This window comes from Hydra viridissima, unplaced genomic scaffold (assembly GCF_058129835.1).
Source record: "Hydra viridissima isolate aposymbiotic clone 2 unplaced genomic scaffold, HvirCarnegie_v1 scaffold_12, whole genome shotgun sequence".
Classification (NCBI taxonomy): Eukaryota; Metazoa; Cnidaria; class Hydrozoa; order Anthoathecata; family Hydridae; genus Hydra; species Hydra viridissima.
The window spans coordinates 3540622-3549531 of record NW_028324311.1 but is presented as its reverse complement, the minus strand read 5'-3'; the positions used below and the strand labels follow the sequence as shown (position 1 = coordinate 3549531).

General features: G+C 32.0%; 1 pseudogene across 1 annotated transcript; it reads right to left on the bottom strand.

Moving 5' to 3' along the window:
• Positions 1 to 587: 587 nt before the first annotated feature.
• On the bottom strand, positions 588 to 5557 carry LOC149880804 (uncharacterized; annotated as a pseudogene). Its single transcript, XR_016446050.1, has 5 exons — positions 4216 to 5557; positions 3793 to 4116; positions 2586 to 3630; positions 2383 to 2462; positions 588 to 2345 (listed from the first exon to the last, which is right to left on the bottom strand). The product of XR_016446050.1 is annotated as an uncharacterized LOC149880804 (transcript).
• Positions 5558 to 8910: the final 3353 nt, after the last annotated feature.

Genomic DNA, 8910 nt, shown 5'->3' with positions numbered 1-8910 from the left:
CTTTGAGCATTAGTTTGTAAGTTGATTCTATTTTTTGTTTCTTTGGTGAAACCCCATTGACTGACTCTCTGATGGAGAACTCGAACTCTTATGACAAGGTAGTAAATTGTTCCTGACTAATTTCATTATCTGACAAATTTTCCTCATCTATAGACTCACTTCTCTTTTGTAGTCCGGTAGAATTTAGTCTTAACCTAGAAAAAATTAGTATAAAGACATGTTATATATCGTTGGAAAGCTTATTTTTTCCTCTTTTAAATGAGTAATTGGTAATTTTTTTTATTTTGGGGAAAAAAGTTGTGACGTCATAAAGATTAGCAGAAAAGCACCAAAATTGACGTTTTTTTACTAAAAGAATTTATAATTTATATTTTTTTATAATATATTTTTATATTTATTACTCCTAAGTATTAGTAGTTGGTTTAATGAACTGAAAGCGAAATAATAATAACTAAAAGTACGGTATAAAGGCAGAGGGGGACGCTACTTTAGCCAATTTTTTGAAAATTTGACTTAAAGATGTGTTTACAAAACAAATATATTCAAAATATATAAAATACTGTTAAACATGATTATTCTGTAATGTTACCAAGAGCATGTTAAAAAATATTTACAAAGAAGTTTATCTTTATGCATTAAGTTTATCTTACTTATTCTGATTAAATTAAAATTTATGTAAAAACATCTGAGAAGTGACGGTCATGGGCTGGTTCATTTTCTTCGTCAACTTTTTCAATATTTGTACAGTTAATCCCGTGACAGGTAGCACACGATGAAGTGCAGTGAAGTCCCATCTTTCTGCAGGAACATCGACTCGGAACAGGAGTTTTTACACCCACATCGAACAACCTTTAGGATATCCTCTGGACCTGCATTTTCATTTGTTGCTATTGGTGAGTACATAAAGCCATTTAATTTCCATCCCCAATTAAGTGGGTCAAGATCAATTTCACTTAGACATCTCCAAATACGCACTTGATGATATACTCTCAATCCATGGTAGTAAGCAGCTCTAGGAGATGGTGGAAGAACAGAAGGGTCTATGTGAGCTCGATCTGAGTTTATCATTTCCTCGTACTTTTGCTTTCGTATTTGTTGTAGATTTGATGTTGAGGAATGTAGCAGCTGAAAGAAACGAATTGATGCATTTCCAATCTCATCAGGCGATTTATCATCATGGTAAAAAATATTTGCTGCATTGCACAAGTCTTTGGCTTCAAGCTTTCTAAAAATTGAAGTCTTTCCAAAATTGTGAATTGCTGATGTTGTATCACAACCTGTAAATGCGTGCGCAAAAAGAATATTGTTAATGACATGTTCTGCTGTACTGCCAATAATCTGATCAATGTCATAACATTCACGCTGGCAATCAACTCTTTTTGTCATACTTGTTAAATATATTTTGTGTAAAGATTCAACTGATTTACAGTGGTGTAATAAGAGGCAAAGAATATCGCTGTCATCAGCAAATATTGTGACGGGCTCTGTTTTGGAAAAGTTGAGTGCAATTTTAACGATTGTAGTATCTGCGTCAGAATGACACACATACACAGTAAAACCTCTTTCTCTTAATCTAACTTCTAGAATTCGGATAAATGATTTTTTGTTGGCGTAGTTAGAGAAAAATTTACTTCTATCAGACGGACAAGGATTGCTTTTATGTATTTCAACTGCAAATTGTGATAAAGATCCACGCTTTATACGCGTAGCGTCTTTTGTAGAATTTTCATATCCATCGAATACTACTACACTAACTTTAAGGTAATTAAGAAATTGGATGTACTTTTTAAAAATATTGTCAAATATTTCACCCTTGTTCCAATCGCAGCAGTATAAAAGAGCGCCACCATCGGCAACTTTTAAAGAATAAGGAGCAAATGGCATAGATATAACTGGCTTTGTTAGGTAATTTTTCAGCTTGTGTTTTTGAGCACTGCGCATAAGACCATCTTTAAAAAGTGACATAGGGAACGAAGTTAGTTCATAGTAAAAGTAGTCTTCAATTTCTTTTTCTGGTTTTTTCTCAACGATAACTGATAAACGCAAAAACAATGTCAAGGGATCAACTGATATATTTTCATGTTTGACTTTAATATTTGAGTACAGTCCTTGAAGATTTTTGAGTTGATTACTCCTTTTGAAGGATACTTCTGTGTATGTCATATCATTCATTTGTGCCAGTATTGATGCACCAATGCTTTCAGAACAATCACAAGTCACCTGATTAAACTCATCTACAAGCCCTGAGTCCAGAGCCTGAAGTTGTTCTCTTACATCAAATGGGCTATGAGAATCAAACCATGATTTAATTTTTTGAAAATCTTCAGAGTCACGTCTAATCCTTCAGAACAATCACAAGTCACCTGATTAAACTCAAGTAAAGAACACAAAGTTTTTTGTGTTCTTTACTTGAGTTTCTTGGCGAGGTTAATGAATTTATTCCTTCTGTCATTTCAGCGCACCTTGATAAAAAATATTATTTCTATATTTGTAAATATTTGCCCCATTTAGTTTTTGCTGGAAATATCTATTTTATTAGCAAATTCCAAGTAAACGAAACAATAAATATTTAATTTTATTTTTACCTATGCATTGTACTTGTCCAAACATGTAAAACATTTTCAGTAATTCCTCTGCCAACAACTCCTCCTTTGCCCTTTAACGATTTCATTAATATCTGTTCTATTGATAAATCAGTCCATATTCCAGACCAACTCTTTGAAGTGCGCCTTACTGTATGTTCTCCATTGAGGAACTGTTTATATACTTCTGGGTGAGTGCATGCTAATTCATCCACTGATTGTAAATATAAACGTAATGATTTTGTATAATTATTGTGCCCTGTTGAGGCAAGTAGTTTTAGCATACATTTTGTTGTAGCAATATGTAGGTTCCAGTTACTAGTTCTTTCCGCTCGAAAAAACTCTTGTACAATAAATATATAGTGAACATAGTTTAGCCATAATTTTGCAGTTCGTGATTTGCCATGTATTCTTCTTGCTTTTTTTCAAATAATAGAATTAACTTCTTTTTAAGGTCAGTGTCGCCATTTTTGTTATGCATATTTGAGCTGTACATTAATTTAATTTCAGTTTTTTCTTCATCGCTTAGTTCAACCCAAACTTCCTCCAGCAATATAGATAAGAAAGAAGATGCAGCAAACATATGGCCTAGAAGACTTCGAGAAATTGCTTTTCCAGAAAACATATGGTTGATTGAAGCGGAAGCGTAAACAGTTTCAATAGCAGTTTTTAATCCACTTCCTTCCATCAATGTTCCAATAGCTCCAAGAAAACTTATTAGCTGATGAAATCCACCAATTCTAATAAAAACTTTCATTTTCTTTAAAGCCGCAATTTCATAGGCTTTCACATAAAGCTGTTGATCAAATGTAACACATGGCATTCCAAGTTTTAGCTTTTCTGATTGTATTACAACGAAACTTAACAAAGAATATAAAGCATTAAAATCAGTTGCCGGTAAGTTGATTACTGGAAGCATGGATACTTTAGAAATAGGAAGAACATTATTAACGTGACGACTCATGTAGGCAGCCCAACTTGGGCATTGTAATTCAAAGATATGCGACATGTTCCAAAGTATATCGACAAGGTTTGGCTTTAAAGTAACCTTAAATAAAAGTAAGTTAAAAGTTAATGATTGTCTCATATCATCAAAAATCTCAAAATAAATTGTATCTATAGAAGTTTTTATTATATTTTAAACTGTACATGAAATTTAAACACTAATTTTTTGAAACGCTATCCCTCTTAACCCCAGTCAAGTAAATACCTTTGTAAATTCTTGAAATTTTATTTGAGATAAAACCGGAACGTCAGAGCTGTAAAACTGAGAAATTGTAATCTGGTTGTCAAAGTTTATGTTGGACCAATAATCTTTTTTATCCCTAGGCAATCTTTTTTTATTTGAGTTCTCAATAAAATTTCCATTTGCAATTGATATGGAACCTAATCCGTGATGTGTATTTTTACCATCAATTGTTGCTAAATCATGATCTGTGTTATCCCCAACAAACTGAATAGATGTTGTACCTTCAGGGCAAAGTATATCGTTAATTTTATCGTGTTTCACAATGTTCTGCTTGTAACGAATGACCTGTTAAATAAATTTAGTTTTTCTTGTATTCTATATTGTTATGTGTAAAAATTTTTTTAAAAAACAAATACAAATAAAATTATCACTTAATAAACAAACCTCGTCGTAACTTGATTCAAAACCCAGTTTAGCAAGTAGAACATTTAGCCACTTGGAAGAAAGTACATTATCAACGGTAACGGCTACTCCTAACTGCATTGACATTATTGATTGTGGCCTCACTGCAGAAAACAATGCTTGTGAAATTGACGTTTGTTTTAATGGCACAGGAATTAGTTCTCTGATAAACACCTTCAGCAATAAGGGTATGCAGGTGTTTTCATTGTTAGTTACATCTTCTATTAAAGGATACGTTTTTACATCATGGTCAAAATTCTTTATACAATCACTCAATAATTTTGCTGCTGCAGTTATAACTCTGATTTTTTCGTCCTCTGCATTGTGTTTTTTTCTGGTGTACCAGTTTTCGCATAATATATGTCTAAATCTGTCCAGTATAATTACATTACTTTTACCTTGTCGCGAGACTAATTGCATAGAATCTCCGTATTTTTCTTTTAATTTATTTTGCGTCATTTTAAGGAAATATATTTCTTCTCCTAATGTTTGCATCATCTCGTAAAACTCAGAGACTGTGTATAGATCAATATCTTCCTCAAGTTTTATGCATGCTGCATTAAAGACAGTAAGCTTTTCTGTTGATGTTGGTCTTCCACAGCTTGATGTAGTAATAGGTTTTTCAAATTTTGCACGACAATAGATGTGATATCGTGCTTCAACAGCTACAAGATCATTTATATTCAAAAGTCTAGCTTCAACTGTTTTAGATAAAAAATCGTTACATTCGTTGCATAATTCTAGAGTTGCATGATAAATTTTTGATGATTTTGTTCTTACTTCTATGAAATTATTTCTCTCAGGATGGCGACTGTCAAGTGTGCACATATTTCCACAATAAAAACATTGCTCTTTAAAATTAAAAAAAATCTGTTCTGATCGAGTTGAACGTTTTCTTTCAATAGGAGTTTCCATTGATGCTTGTGATCGTTTAATTGATTTTGATTGGTTTCTTAATTTAGTTCGACACGATGAGTGAACAAAAACCTTTTCTCCTGTCTCTTGTTTTTTATTCAGTTCATTTACCAATACATTTAAATCCAATTTTAAAGCACATTCAATTAATTTTCCAAGAGCTCCTTGGTTATCAACATTCCTTCCAAATCTTGCCCCCACTTGACTCAACGAATCTCCTTCTAATTTCATTTTACCACACAATGCACATACAGAGGATTCATTTTTTAAGTCCATAATTTTTCAGTTTCAGAACTAGTTTTATTATCACTTACAAGATCAGATAATTTATATTAAAATCTGAAAATAGCAAATCATTACATAATTATAAACACTAAGATAAATAATTTATTAAAAAGTTTTTGATAAATATTGCCAAAAAAATTCGATTACATTTCGTATACAAAAAGAATATTACATTCTAATAACTTTAAAATTCGAAATGTAGAACAAGGAATTTTTATTCCCTCTACCCATTTTTACTTACAGAAACAAAGTTTAACAAAAATATTTGACAAAAACAAACAAAAAATCAAAAATATTCCTCTTGCAAAATTCAAAAAAGGTCCTTTGGGGGGCTGTGGCCCCCGCGGCTCCGAAAGCCATGTTTCTAGTAACAAAATATATATATATATATATATATATATATATATATATATATATATATATATATATATATATATATATATATATATATATATATATATATATATATATATACTCAACACTTTTATATTATTTAAATATAAGTGTTATTATAGTTACAACGCAACTTATTGTACAGCATACTTAAAATTTATCAGCAACGTTTAAAATTTCGTATTTTACTCCTAATCTTTGTGACGTAATAACTTTTTTTCCCCAAAATAAAAAAAAATACCAATTACCCATTTTAAAGAGGAAATAATAAGCTTTCCAACGATATATAACATGTCTTTATAATAATTTTTTCTAGGTTGACCCCTTTTTTGGTGAAATTCTACCGGACTATTGCTCAAACAGATGTTTAAACATACTAGATGCAGTAGTAGCAATTGCATTTCTCTTTGGCATGGAATTTTCGAAAATGTCACAAGTTGCTCCATTAATGACATCAGAATTATTCAGATATTTAACTAAGTTTACCAATATAGCATTCCTCCTCTTAGTGACTCTTTTAGTAAATGAGTCAACTAGCTCTTGACTAAAGATGTTTTCCTAGCTTTTTAGCTGCTTGAAAATGAACTTTAGAATGCCATCAGATGAGAGCAAGTTCAAATCTCTTCTGTAAAGTGCTTCAGTACCAACCTTTATTGGTGCTAAAGCGTTTACTAGATTTCATAAGGTGGTAAATTTAGACTCAGAAATAATAATATCGCTTGATAACTCAATCAGTGACATTTGAATACATTTCTTAAGGATTACAAATCTTGAAATCATATCTAGTAAGCTGTTCCGATGTGTATCACAGTCAAAGATTAGCTGCAGCTCCTTTCTAAACTCAGACTAGACATGCTTTTGCAGAATCATATCATTTTTAACTGGAGACTTTCAAAACATTTTGACACATTTTCTGAGCTTGTTGATGAGCTCTGTGACATCCTCCCTGATCATAGGAAGACCTGATACACCTGCCTCTGCTGATAATTTTAATCCTCCTTCCTCATCGCTGTCATCATCTTCTTGGCCCTCTTCTAGAATAGTGAATTGCTCAGGTGTACCATTATCTTCTTTCCTAGATTGCCTATATAGAACATCATAGACAACCAAGTGGACTACATGTGAGAGGCAGAGCTTATGGTCTGGTAAAATTGAGCTACCTAATTTTTTTCATTACAGCAGCTCCATCTGTGGTTACTACAACAATATCACAGGCAAAACGCACCCCAAATTTTTTCAGTTTCTCGTCAACATTTATACAACATTTCTCTGCAGGCATAGACCCATGTACCCTGATCATTCCAAGGTTTCAATAATCACCTTCCATATGAACATTTATGTTCATATATATTCTGTTTTTGGATGAAGTATACTCATAAAAGGTTAAGCTAAATTTGTGACCAAAACGCTTCTTTTCTGAAAATTGCTGCTGATATGTTTTCTTGATATTTTCATAATGTTTCATCAGCAGAGCCTTAATCGATTTAGCATCTTTGTGCAATTTATATCCTTGTGTCTGTAGAGCTGTTCTCAATCGTTGACTAGTTGAGAAAACACGAAAGGCCATAACATGAAATAAGCCCTGCCAAAACAACATCAGCAGGATCCTTTGTCTTTAAAAATGAATCAATGTGTTTGATGACTTCGAGTTTCCTCTCAGGAGCAACAGCAGGAGCAAATGTGATGCTGTACTTTATCCTCAGGTTTTTGCTCATGGAGCTTGTGGTTCCTCCTTTGGACTTAATTTCTTGGTCACAGAGCTTGCACTTGGCCAATTCAAGTTCTTTTGAGTGCAAAATGTGCTTCCAAGCTGGTGTGTTTTCATTGTGTACTTCAGAAAACGACATTTTCGTTTTTGTTAAAATTTGTTTCACTTTTTTACATCACAAGTTGCAATAACTTACTGTTAAAGTTCAAGTGGAAGCAAATTGAATGTTTTCATTTGTTTTCTCGAGCAACTACACATCAAGAAAAGTGTTTTAGAATTGCCAAATAAAGAAATAAATTTTTTAAAAAAGATATATATCCGAAAACCGGCTTTGAAAATAACATTTTCGGTTTTCGATTTCCAAAAATTTTGCGGTATCCAGAAAAAGGAAACCGGTTTTCCTTTACCTAGCCCAAAGTGTTTCGTTTCATTAATTTGTTTTGCGAACTCAAACTTAATCAGTATGTTCTTATCTTTAAGTAAATGGCTTTATGTATTTCTTTAAATATTTTATGCAAAGAATCCCAAATCTACCCATTTTTGAATTTCTAAATTTAAATTTTCAGCAATTACAGATGTCTCTTTAAAAAACATCTGGTTTCAGTGAAACCAGATTTCTTTTACAGAGTACACAATATTCTCAGCGAAAGATGATACAAGTTGTAAAGATTTTTCATCAAACTAAAAACTTCATCTGACTGAATTGTAGAAACAGTCAAGCATCCACTCTTAGTATTGATCAGGTCCATCTTTTGTCAGTCCATTTTTTTTTCTCTAATCAAATTTTTAGCTGTACTATTTGATGGGGTTGAGATAGGTGAGTTGCCTGGCCAAGTTGCCTTGACCAGGCAACTCACCTATCTCAACCCCATCAAAAACATTTGGGATATGGTAAAGCTAAAGATCGGAAAAGAAATTATAACTAACAAGCAAGGTATAGATATTATAGAATCATCAGGCTCTGGCACAATGATTTTTAGTTGACAGAATATATTTTTATATTGTTTAGCTACAATCGGCCCTAATGTGATGTCCACCCACTGTATATCGACTATATTTCCTTAAGCTAGTAACTCTACAAAATTTAAAAATTTTATTAAAAGTATTTCAAAAATCTAGCTTCATGAAGCTACAGCAATAAAGTGTGTTAAAGCATGCCATCGTTAAATTCAAAACGACAAAAAGTTCAAAAAATAAAGTAAACTAATGCAAAAACTTTATTACTTATTTTAATCTAAGGAACTTGAAGATTATAAAAATGCTTTTTGTTTTAATATTTTTCATTATTTCGAATAAATAAGCGAACATTTACGCTAATTCACAACATCAACTTCTGCACAGTGTCATTGGCAATTTTTTTTCTCTAATCAAATTTT